This window comes from Chiloscyllium plagiosum, chromosome 16 (genome assembly GCF_004010195.1).
Source record: "Chiloscyllium plagiosum isolate BGI_BamShark_2017 chromosome 16, ASM401019v2, whole genome shotgun sequence".
In the NCBI taxonomy this organism is placed as follows: domain Eukaryota; kingdom Metazoa; phylum Chordata; class Chondrichthyes; order Orectolobiformes; family Hemiscylliidae; genus Chiloscyllium; species Chiloscyllium plagiosum.
This window is the reverse complement of record NC_057725.1, coordinates 36,888,088-36,900,727: the sequence shown is the minus strand read 5'-3', so window position 1 is coordinate 36,900,727 and position 12,640 is coordinate 36,888,088. Positions and strand designations below refer to the sequence as shown.

Sequence of the window (12,640 nt, the reverse complement as noted above, 5' to 3'; positions counted from 1 at the left end):
ATGATATGGATATTATTTTAGGTTTGTTCCAAGAATGTTGATTGAATAATAATCCATGTTTAGTTTATGGCTTTTGACCTTGTCCCTATTAAAAATTGAATAGAAATTGCCCAAACCCATTTCACATAGAGTTGGATTTTACCCTCCTGCTCCAGTGGGACCTTGCCCACTCCTCCACTCTACCAATTTTGTATCATGGATCTTTTATACAAGGGGCACTGTCAGGTAGCCCACTTGTCAGTGAGTCAGTTCAGGCTTTTATGAATACCCACTTAGTAGCCTTCATGCACCACCACCTCCAGGATTTAACTGGTGAAGAGAGAGGTCCACACCACTCACCCAGACCAGCAAACTTGCTGGCACGGGTTGGTAATGTGAAGGGAGAGACCTTCGAGAACCCCAGTCAGCGTAACCAGCCACCCCCTCCCACTATCAGTTTTCTTCCCACACTCACTTTTCAAACCCCAGCACCCTCAGGTGTGATTCCAAAACACCTGACCATGTTCCAGTTCACCGCTAAATATGTCCTCAAGCCTAGACTGAAGTACTTACAATGGCCACCACACCTAGTACTCTCTGAGGTGAGGACTTTCCTGCTTATAAGAAGCTGAAATCCTACCCGATTCACTTAATGGCTAGTCAGCCATTTAATTGATGCAGCCATCCTGAAGATTGGCATGATGTCCCACGTTTTATTAGATGAAGACTTGGGGACTATGGTGCCCTGTAAAATCCAGCCTTCTGAATCCTAACCTAAAATATTTGTCGACCTGATTAAAATCCAGCTTACCTGCAGTTTATGAATCAGCTGATATATTCAGTGCACAACTTCAAAGCAATTTTCAGTGTGCAATGGTATATGAAATAGAATACATGAAGTGAGAAATACTTCTAACTTACTTATATAAGTTCTCTTGACAATTCAAATTTAATTACTTTTCAAAAACAATTCTCTTGAATTTCCACTAAATGGTTACAATTAAATAAGGTTGATTACCCATAAATTACTTTTTCAATACATGTCAGAGCTTAACATTTTTAAGCAGTAACATTAATTATTATTTTTGTCCACTTAAGACTTCGTTTAGTCTAAAACTAATTTCCTAAGATCCTAAAGGGTATTTCTCCCATAATTTTAAATGAGTAAATATTTTAGGATTTTTTTCAATCACCACTGTATATCTGAATTCACAATTTAACATGCAGATTATAAAACTGATTTGACATTAGGCATTGATCTCATAATGGAACTGACAGATGTACCAGGCATAACTGAGAGTGTTAAAATATTTCCAATGTGTTCTGGATTTCAACCATTTTGACAGGTTGGCAGAGACTTTTAACAGTCATGTCCAGGCACTCATCTCACCGAGTTGGACTAACGCCAAAAAACGGATTCACTTTCACTGTGAACTATACCAACTGAATCCTTAGAAAGTTATTATAATACAGTGGATAACTCACCATTGATTAGAAGTGTCAGGTATTAGATTGTGGGATTTATGACAGCTCAAAATAATGCAGTTGAAACTATTGTACCATCCCCTTTAGATGGAATATTTTGGGTCAGCAATCAATTACACTGACATGAACCCCATTTCTAATTTTTTTTAAAAGAGTATTCACTGCATTTCTCATACCCTGACAAAATCTGCCCAGCTCTCTATCAGTTTGTACCCAGCCACACTGAGATTTGGCAGTAACAGCCAAAGATGAAACTTCCAATGACTCCCCCTCTCATCAACAACAAAAATGACAAAAAAAAGTGACAGAATCATATTGTTGCAGAGGAGGCCATTCAGTCCATCATTCACCATCTGTCTGAGCTTTTTATCTTAGTACCAATTTCCTGGAGCTTCCCTGGAACCCAATAACACATATAACATATTATTCCTATTTAAATAATTATCCAACCCCTCTTGAATGACTCAATTGAACCTACCTCCACCACACTTACAGGTAGTGCATTCTATAACCCTAAATCTGTGCAGTGTGAAAAAGTTTTCTCTTTAAAACTGTACCCTTTGGTTCTCAATCCTTTCAAAGTGGGAACAATTTCTCCCTATCCACTCTGCCCCATAATGATTTTAAAAACTTCTCTCTAACCTCCTCTTAGCCTCTCCTCGATTGATATAATGATTGATAAACTGATATACCTATGGAAATCTTTGAGATTTCCCTTTATGTTAGCTGCCAATCATTTTTCATTATCCCTCGTTACATCTTATTATTTCTTTTGTCATATCCTTTTCGAACCTTCTGTACAAATATACATATAACAAAATTCTGCAGCTTGTGTTGACTTCCTCTTGCAAGAAGTCTCAGGATAACCTAACAATAAACATGGGATACAGTGAGAATATTTCATTTTATGGGGAAGAGCATATAGGAGTGAGACCCCTGCCCACCTCCCTCCCACCCACCCACATCCCTCCCCCACCACCACCACCACCTCCCCCCCCACCTCCCCACCTCCCCCCACCCCCCCGACCAGGGACAAAGACTCACGAGACAAGCAGGATTCAGACATGTGGCAGTTTTTATTCTTATTCAAGCAGTCACCGGATCATGCAGGTAGAGGGCCACAGACTCCTCCCAAATGTAGCCTCAACATGCGGACCAGTTATCCTCTTAATCTTCGCCTCAAATTGTAAGAGAGGTCAATGATGCTCTGATTTTCACGGTGAGATTCAGTATTTTTATACATTTTGTGTTACAATAATCACATACAATGTGGTCACTGCATCCTTCCCCTTATTCTAAATATCTAATCCTGTGAAACACTTAATCAATGATGGACACTCCTGTGGACAGCCCTCAGATCGCCATGATCTCATGATGTTTCGCATACATTGCAATCACAAGGCCTTAGGAATCTTCTAATGCATCCTTTAAATTCACATTCCAAAATTACTGGCTATACTCCTGTGGCCATCTCCCGGACTTGGTTATTTCTTAGGACCACTTGAATTCTATTGTCCATTGTGTTCATTTGCTATCGCTACCAAATTCTGTACTCTTCTTACCTTTCCCCACCATCCTAATTATAAAAGATACAAAAGATAGTTGGTTCTTACAACTGCTATAAGATTTATAATGTTAATTACATTATAAATTTAGTTATATGTAAAGTTTTATAACTCCCCTACTGTTAGCACTCTTTAGCTAATGAGTTGAGCAAATTGTTTCTTACACAAGACATTCCTGTAGTGATAAAGAAAAAGTTTCTCCAGATTAATTAACTTTCACATCAACGTTTGAATGTTTTCCGTCAATGCTTTTTAATGATTCGTGTGATTCTATATAAGTGTATCTATAATTACGTTGAAATCTATCTCTGTGATTATCTGAAGAACCATTAACTTGAACCTATTTCTGATTATTGTGAATAAATTTAAAGAAACAGCTAATCACTGCAAACTAACTTTAGATGTTGTTTTTACAGCTTCATTATGAGCTAGGTTAACTGTTTTCTGAACTGAGATTTATTGTCCTCACTCTGACTGATTCTTTTTACCTAATGGGACAGCATCCTTTCATTAATGAGGCTAGAGTCAGTCACCGACATATTCAATGAACTTGTCTGATCTTTAGATTTTTACGAGCTACAATCCCATTAATTTATCTGTGTTTGTATTTGTAGGAGTTTACCTTCTTCTTCAGTGATTGTCACAAATCGTCAAACTGCCCATCCTAGGACAAAGTTTTATCAAACTGTCTCTGGTTGTTGTTTATGCAGGACCCCATTTTCAACTTGAAATAGTCCCTGTTCAAAGATAGTTTATGTTTCAGGCATAAGCCCTTCTTCAGGAATCCCAAAACGTCAATTCTCCTGCTCTTTGGATGCTGTCTGACCTGCTGCGCTTTTCCAGCAACACATTTTTCAGCTCTGATCTCCAGCATTTGCAGTCCTCACTTTCTCCTGTTCAAAGATACCACTGCATCTCAAATGCTACAGCATGTTTTTAATTCTGTTTAATCACTAATTAGTTTTGGTCACCGTATTACAGGAAGGATGTGGAAGCTTTGGAAAGGGTTCAGAGGAGGTTTACTAAGATGTTGCTTGGTATGGAGGGAACGTCTTACGAGGAAAGGCTGAGGGAATTGAGGCTGCTTTCATTAGAGAGAAGAAGGTTGAGAGGTGACTTAATTGAGACATATAAGATAATCAGAGGGTTAGAGTAGGATGGACACTAAGAGTCTTTTTCCTCAGATGGTAATGGCTAGCACGAGGGGAAATAGCTTTAAATTGAGGGGTGATAGATATTGGACAGATGTCAAAGGTAGTTTCTTTACTCAGAGAGTATTAGGGGCGTGGAACAGCCTGCCTGCAACAGTAGTCGACTCGTCAGCTTTAAGGGCATTTAAATGGTCATTGGATAGTCATATGGATGAAATGGAATAGTGTAGGTTAGATGGGCTTCAAATTGGTTTCACAGGTCAGCACATCATCAAGGGCCGAAGGGCCTGTAATGCGCTGTAATGTTCTATGTTCTATGTTCTACTTGTCAGCTATTTTGTGTCTAAATGCTGGAACAGGCTTTTAATTCTGTTTATCCCCTTGTTGGCCATTTTCTGTCTCTCAAATATGGGCGGCACTAACTGAGCATAATATGAAGTGTCACCAAGAAACTGAAAATTAGAAGGCGCATCTTTTGCCAAGAGACAGAATGATGGAGAGGTGTTGGAAATACACTCCTGAGCTTAGGGATTAGCTAGCTGAAAGCACAACATCCAATGGTTGTAAGAAAAAAAATCAAAGTTGTGTAAGAGCCCTGAAATGGAAAATCTTCAAGTAATTGCGAAGGTTGTAGGACTGAAGGGAGGTTAAAGACATTTGTGGAACAACATTTCCCAGACTCTGTTAGCTACTTTCCACTGACAACGTAGATGACTATGCAAGCAAAATGTTTCTCACTGAGAGATCAGTGATCTGAAAAAATGCTGATTTAATTTCTTGCAGGGATATGGCGAACAACCTGGAAGATGCTGAAAAAGCAGGTGCCTGTAAAGTCTGGTTTTTACCAATTGTTTTTTGGTGGGAACATACTGATAATTGTATACTTCAAGTGTCAGCTTGGCTCAATTGGCAACACTTCATCAAAAGTTAAAGGATATGATGGACTTGAGTGTATAATCCAGGTGAACATTTAAATCGAGTCCTAAGGGTACATTGTCAGAGCTGCCATTTTTGAATAAAAAGCTAGAGTTAGCTTTCTATTTGTTCAGGTTGATCCAGAAAAAAATGTGCCATTTTCATACAAGGACAGCGAAGTAATCCTTAATAGCCTTTCAGAAAGTAGTGGTAAGTTGTCTTCTTCAGACTCTGCAGACCATGTGGTGGAGTTAATATTCATATGAAAACAACGAACAGCAGTGTTCTTTGCATAATGAATGAATAGATTTAAAGTTTTTTTTAAGTTGCACCATTAGCTTCAGTTACAGTTGTATAATTTCAGATAGGAGTAAGAGAAATACCACTGTAGCTTCATTTTAGATATGAAAACATATGAATACACTCTGGAACACCTTAAACCAGGACTTAGTTGATGCAATTCTACAGCAGAACAACACATCTATTCCTGCATTACTTAGGAAATCTCATTCACAGAGCCTGATAATGCATTCCAAGCACATTGGCTCCTCTGGCACCCTGCAAAGGTGAAAAATACACTAAACTTTTTCTATAATTCTAAATAAATGTATGATCTGGCTTTAGCATGAGCGTGACAAGGAGTAGGATTTTGGAAACCAATACTTATTGCTCGTTGCTCAATGTCACTGTGCAAATGAAAAGGGAATCAAATAGCAGCAACACCATCTTCTCTAATTTACGTTTTGAAATCTGAAGCACTGGCATCCTCTCTTTCAAAAGAACAACACCACAAACCATTAAAAAATCCTTGAAAATGTAGGCTAGCTGATGCTTTTATGTATGATGAGAAGTTTTTCGATAAAGCAGACTAATGAAATTGAAGAAAATGCTATTTTAATTGAGAAATTATTTTGGTTGCATTATTCAAAATGTTAGACTGGTTATGTTCAACATTTAACTAACGGTGTCCTTTACTTGAGACCACTTTAATAATTTTGCTAATTATCCAATTATTTAGGCAGATGTCTCTTCTAGCTTTTGGTTGCAGTAGTGTTCTGCAGCATTGTTACTGGTCAGGCAAAATATGTAATATTCAGCTGGCTACAGAAATTTGGGACACTTTATCCGGGGTGTATTACAACACCCCTATAACCATGAATCCCTAAAATTTGAAGCATGTTAAAAGTGACTCAGGTAACAGCTGGAATCTCATAAAACTGCACTTCTCATTTTTCTCTTGGGTAGCTAGAGACAATGGGTGTAATCCAATAACAGCCTGTTTTCAAGTCTTTGTGGCCTTCTCTTAATGATTGAGCTGTGAATTACTGCAAAATAGAACAATTTTGTCAATTGACAGATTAGCAAGTGTAAATGTGCATGCTTCCATCGGTCAATTGCACCCCTCCAGATTAAAATCATTTTCATTTCATGAAAAGGGTGGCACTAGTCAAAGGCATGTCACCAATAATGCTGTGCAGTTTGGATAATCCAACCAGATGTTCTCTTGTGCTGCTGCCTGTTCTTCATGCTGAAGTTGATGAGTTGAGTAGCCTGGGCAAACAAGACAGATTTCACTTGTACGACAGTGTTATGCACTGCTGTTTGGGATATCAGCTATTCCCCTTAATAAGTAGTTAAAGGCTGCAGTTGCATTGCTTGTCCCACCAAATCTTTCACTGATAGTGTTGTATATTGGACTTATGCAGGACTGTGCAAGATTCAATGATTCTTTCCTTGGGGAATTTTAATTTCCACATACAGATTTAATTTAACTTTGCCATGTACAATTCTGGACCTGCTAACACGGATAGCTGGGAAAGGACAAAACCTCATTGGTATCTTAAGCTGCAAATGTACTTATTTGCCATATGTCATGTTATCCTTCTCGATGAGAACATTCAATCAGAAAGAAATGATGAAGAGGATATATATTACTTAGTTCAAGACAGCATCAATTATTTGTTTCCTTTGGAAATGATGTAATGATTGATGGAATCTATAAAAACACTGATTTAAAATGGCAAGACACCTACCATCCTCTGAGCAAATCCCCTTATGACCCCTCCAATCCTACAGATAAACTTAAGTAGGTGCCCCCTGATAATTGACCTTGCTGGGGGAAACAGGTCTTCATTGTGTACTCTATCTAAGCCCCCTCATTACTTTGACAACCTCAATTAAGTCACCCCTCAGCCTCCTTTGTTGCAAGGAAAACAAACCTTGCCTATCCACTCATCCCTCAAAGCTGCGATTTCCAAGCTGTGGAAATATTTCTGTAAACTTCCACTGTACTCCCTCAGCAGGAATGATATAATTATTCTAATGTGGTTGCCAGAACTGTGCAGGAAACTCCAACCATGGCCTAAGCAGTGCCTTTCGTAATTCTAGCATTCAATCCTTACTTTTGTACTTAAAATTCCAATAAAGGAAAGCATCCCATATGCTATCTTTACCAGTTTATCTATCTGTCCTGCTATCTTCAGGCACTTGTGGACATGCATTCCAAGGTCTCTTGCTTCCTTTCCCACACTCAGTACTTTCCCATTTATTGTGTATTCCGTGAAGATGTTTGTGCTCCCCAAATGCATTACATCAGACTTCTCTCGAGTGTTTCCACTTTTCTGCCCACTCGGCCTGATCATTGATATCATCCTGGACTTGACAGCCATCCTCTTCAATATCAACAACCCGTGCAATATTTATGTCATGCCCAAATTTCTTAATCATGCCTCCTGCAGTTACATTCTTCAGGGGCTGATAAAATGATCCTCTTTGTCCATAGCACTGCTGGCAATGATTGCTGGAGTTCAATTATCTTAGCCCCAGAACACCTCTACAAGGATTCCCTCAGACAGTGCCTTAGGTAGCAACATTTTCAGAGTGGGCCAGAGGCTAGGAATCCTGCAGTAAGTAACTCACCTGCTGTTGCCCCAGTGCTTGTTAACCGTCTACAATGCACAGCTCAGGTATGTGGGGCAATGTTCTCTACTTGCTTGGATGAGTGCAGCTCCAACAGCACTCACAAAACGTGACACCATCCAGGACAAAGCAGTCTGTTTGATTGGCACCATATCCACCAACTTCAAAATTCACTCCCTTCACAATCAATACACAGTGGCAACAGTGTGTACCATCTACCAGAGGCACTGCAATAACTCACCAAAGCGACTTCATTAGCACCTTCCAAACCCGCGATCTCTACCACCTGGAAGGATAAAGGTAGCAGATGCCTTGCAACCTGCACCTGCAAGTTCCTCTCCAAGTCATATAACACCACTACTTAGAATTATGTTGCTGTTCCTTCATTGTCACAGGACTAAAGCCCGAGAGCTCCATGTGGATATCTTGGCACTCTTAGGACTGCAGTGATTTAAGAAGTCAGCTCATCACCTTCCTTTACAGGGCAATTGGGAAAAATCAATAAATATTACCCATGCCACATCCTACAAAAGAATATGATTATGATCCCTGGATTTCATTGATCATATTTTATTTGGGCCTTAAAGGAGCCTTGCAATCCACACACAGGTCTGAGTGTCACAGAATGGAAGGATCTGGCTCTCAATCCCAGCAGTGCTTTAGGCAAAAAGGATCATGTTATCAGTTCCTAAAGAATTGCAGCCATGGTAAATGGATAATTTCCACCATCGCATTGTGTATTTGAAATTAGAATTTATTTATATTGACAGGGAACTAGAAATGCCAGAAATACACGGCAATTCAATTAGCACAGAGAGAAAACATTGGTTCAACTGACTTAACACAACTAAGCTGACTAAAATATAATGAACCCCACTAAAAGGACAAATATAGGAAAGAGATGTTAGTAAGTTAGAAATCTAGAGAGGCTGCCAGGGCATTAGTCCTAAGGCACTCTTTGGGCATAATAAGATAAGACAGGCCAAGAGTCAAACTAGGATTTAACTGTTAGCAATTGTAACATAACTTTCAACACGAGTGATTAGGTTATGACATCAGTTGTTTAAGCCAATGATTATGAAACTATCCGATATAATAATTAACTATAAGCAACTCAGGAGTTAAAAGAGAATGAAATAAGAAAAGAATCTGTACATGACTGGTCACCAATGAAACTACCCTTGAAACTCATGAATTACAAAAGTTACAGCAATGTTTGCAGCTTCCCCACCATGAGGATGCAAAGACAAAGACAAATAGCAGACAGATCACTACAGTCAGGTATGAATGAATGGAGGAATTCATTATAGACAGGATTTTGAGTTGAGACTTTTGATGGCAATGGGAGTCTCAATCCCCCACTGTGATGGAATCAATCACTGGGCAGGAAGTTTTCCTGAAGTGACAATTGGAGGCCCTTCAGTACTGCAGCCTGTCATCACAGGTAAAGGAGAGAAATACATTGGAAAAAAAATTGGTGTTATCAGTAAAAGTTATCACAAAATTGTCACATACACCCAAGTGAGTCTTCATCTGCTTTAAGGAACAAAAGCTGCCATTACAAAGTCTCACCAAATGTATCTCTAGGCCACCACAATGTGCATGAATTTTAATTTTATTCTTTTCTGAGATGTATGCATCACCATTCCGTGTGGCACATCTCTAATTGATTGGCTTGCTAGACTAGCTAAGATTACTATGTCTGAATCATAAGTAGACCAGACAAGGACAGCAGACTCCTTTCACTAAAGGACACTAATGAACTAGATCGGCTTTTACAACTGTGGTTACATGGTTGCCATTGAGCAAGTATCTAATTTGAAATACAGTTTTGAATTTCTCCATCACACATAGTGGGATTCGAACCTGTGTCCCAGAATAGGAGCTTGAGGCTTAGTTACAAGTAATCAGCGATATTAACACATTATCATCACTTCTACTGTCCACCTAAGTGACCTAGAGAATCAGTCAATTGTATCGCCAATTTTTTAGAGCAATCATGGATGGACAAAAAAATCCTGACCCAGTTAAATCCCACATCCTAAGCATGAAACAAAAATGCATTGATTTAAGAGACTTGAGTTGAAACTCCTGCATATGAGTTTTTAATCCAATGAAGACAGAAGACAATCATGAAATGCAAGGAAATTTAGATGCTGAATGAGAGAGAGTCACACAACAGCACTGGAATTTAATTTAGAGACATGTCATGTTTGCTCTTAGGGCAAATTCAGTATTCACCTATCGTTTGTAGGAAGTAATACCAAAAGGTGCTGAGAGGAAAGGGAGTTATTGTGCACAGTTTGTGGCCAAATTACAAAAGAAATCATAGCAAAAACAGGACTGGATTAACACAATAAAATCATTCAGCACAAATCAAAAGGCACCATTCTGTTATTTTGCAAGTCACCTAAATACATCTGAAGTACTGTACCATTGTGATCCTCTTCATGGTGGATAATGTAACCTTTGAAAGATTCAGATGACAGCTACAGGTATGATTCCTATTTTAAAGATTACACGACTGTGAAGGTTGGCTGGAGATTTTACAGTGTTGTTGGAAGGATCACATCATTATATCCAGCCATTATGATGCGTGGGTCAAGTGTGATAGACCTGCTCGACTATTACTCTCTGTCGTTTTTGTATGTACTTTAAACTGGTCAGGCTAAAGTTACAGCAATTTGTTTGTTTACTTATCTTAAATATAAGATTAACACTTTATAAGATTGAAGACTAGATTTGTTGACACTGGACTTTGGACCTCTTAGTCAGTAGGAAAACATGTCAGCTAGACATTTATTCAGAATTTAACATACCTTTCATAGGTTTTGGTATAAGCTGTAATCAATAAAGCATCATTTGTTTGACACATCTTATACATTTCCAGCACTTTCTGCTTTTTGTCATATTTCTGATGCCTTTTTCTTTCTTTAATTAAATTTGTTTAGACACATCCTACCCTATAATGTTTAGCAAGGATATGAAATTCCCATTGTAGGAGTACTTTGCTGCCACCGTTTTTATAGAAAATTGGTACGGTCAAGTGACAGATATTAGGAATCGCTCTTCTTTTTCATTTTTATATGACAGAGTTTTCTGTTAAGTTTTAAAAGTGTTGTGATGCCAGAGCTGACCACCAAATTAATCTTATGTTCTGGATTTAGTTGGACAAATTATGAGCTCTCAGGTTCCACGGTTTAAACAATGAAAAATAAACTCTACTCCACAAAGTTAGAAAGATATTACAATCAACAGTATATATAACTTCTATGCTGACAAGTTTATTTGACATTTATCCATTTAAATACAGCTTTTGATTTTAGCACTGACCCACCTTGACTCTGGGATTGGGCTCAGGCATGGGAGAGAAGGTAGTGGGCTATTAAGCTTACCTATTTTACATGATCCCCATAAAAAAAAATAAATCCAGCCCTAGTTTCTGTCATGTGACCAGAGTAATTTTTGTATCCATTTTCCTCACCATTACATTTTGGTGGTCTGACTATTGTCATTGGGATTTGCGAGTATCGAAATTTTACAGCAGGTATTGAGATCTAAATATCATTTCCAGAGTCCACCCTTGACAGCAGCTGATTATTTTGACTCTTTTAACACAGGCACCTCCTGAACTGCGGCTGGCAGCTCTGAAGGTTTAACAATGCCACAGGAGAGGAGGTTCCTCTCCTTCCATGAAATCCTGGGTGCTGGATTTAGTGAGTAAAAAGATGCAGGATCCTGAGGGAAGGGAAAGTCTTTGGGCTTCACTACTATCAGACCAAATAGAGCTTCCTCACAAATGTTTTCTAAATTTGAACACCAATGTTGAAAAATCTGCAAATAGTAATGGCAAAATGATTTGTTTTAATTAGTTGCAGAAGGGCAGCTATTAACATTGCATTATGGCTTGTCAAGACATGAAGATTAATTCAAGTATTGTGTGTAATAGCAGGAAAGAAGTCACCTGACATCTCAATTCCATTTCTTGAAAAGTAGAGAACATTTTTAATCTTATACTTCATAAATCTACATTGTGTGAGCAAGACAGAATATTAAAGGCTAACTGACTTAAACAACTGATTGGTTCATTAAGCGATATTAGTGACATGAATGGAAAATAAAAATCACTGTGGGTGCCCATAAGAGACCATGACACATGGAGCAGGGAGACAGACAGGAAAGCTGGAGGTACGCAACTCTGTAATCACAGGGAGCCAAATCAAGTTGGGCTCTCAGTACAGTCCCATTGCTGGAGTGTTTTATCATTGCTCAGCCCCACAGATGCCAACTCAGTGTGGAGAAAGCAGCCTCCTTGGGCTCATATATCACTCCAAAGGCTTTCCCTACTCTCAGGCTCCTGTATCTCTTCACCTACTAAGCCCAGCACCCAGGGTTTCATGCATACATCATCAGTAACCCTCTCTCCTTCTGTTTTTGTTACAGCTTTGGAGCTTCCAGACTATATTCAGGAAATGCCAGTGTAAAATGTGGCACCGGTCGTAAAGTGCTGACTCAGGACCTGACCTTGAGATCCCAGTAGCCACTGAAAAGGTCATACCCTTTTCACAAACATAGAACAATATATTCTCTTAGCTCCTGTCACAGTAGCTGAACTTGACCATCTGA

At 38.9% G+C, this 12,640-nt stretch overlaps 1 protein-coding gene across 5 annotated transcripts in view; it reads right to left on the bottom strand.

The window, feature by feature from the left end:
• Positions 1-12,640, bottom strand: part of tub (TUB bipartite transcription factor) — a 437,441-nt gene that overhangs the window by 104,272 nt on the left and 320,529 nt on the right. The gene's annotated exons all lie outside the window — the stretch shown is intronic.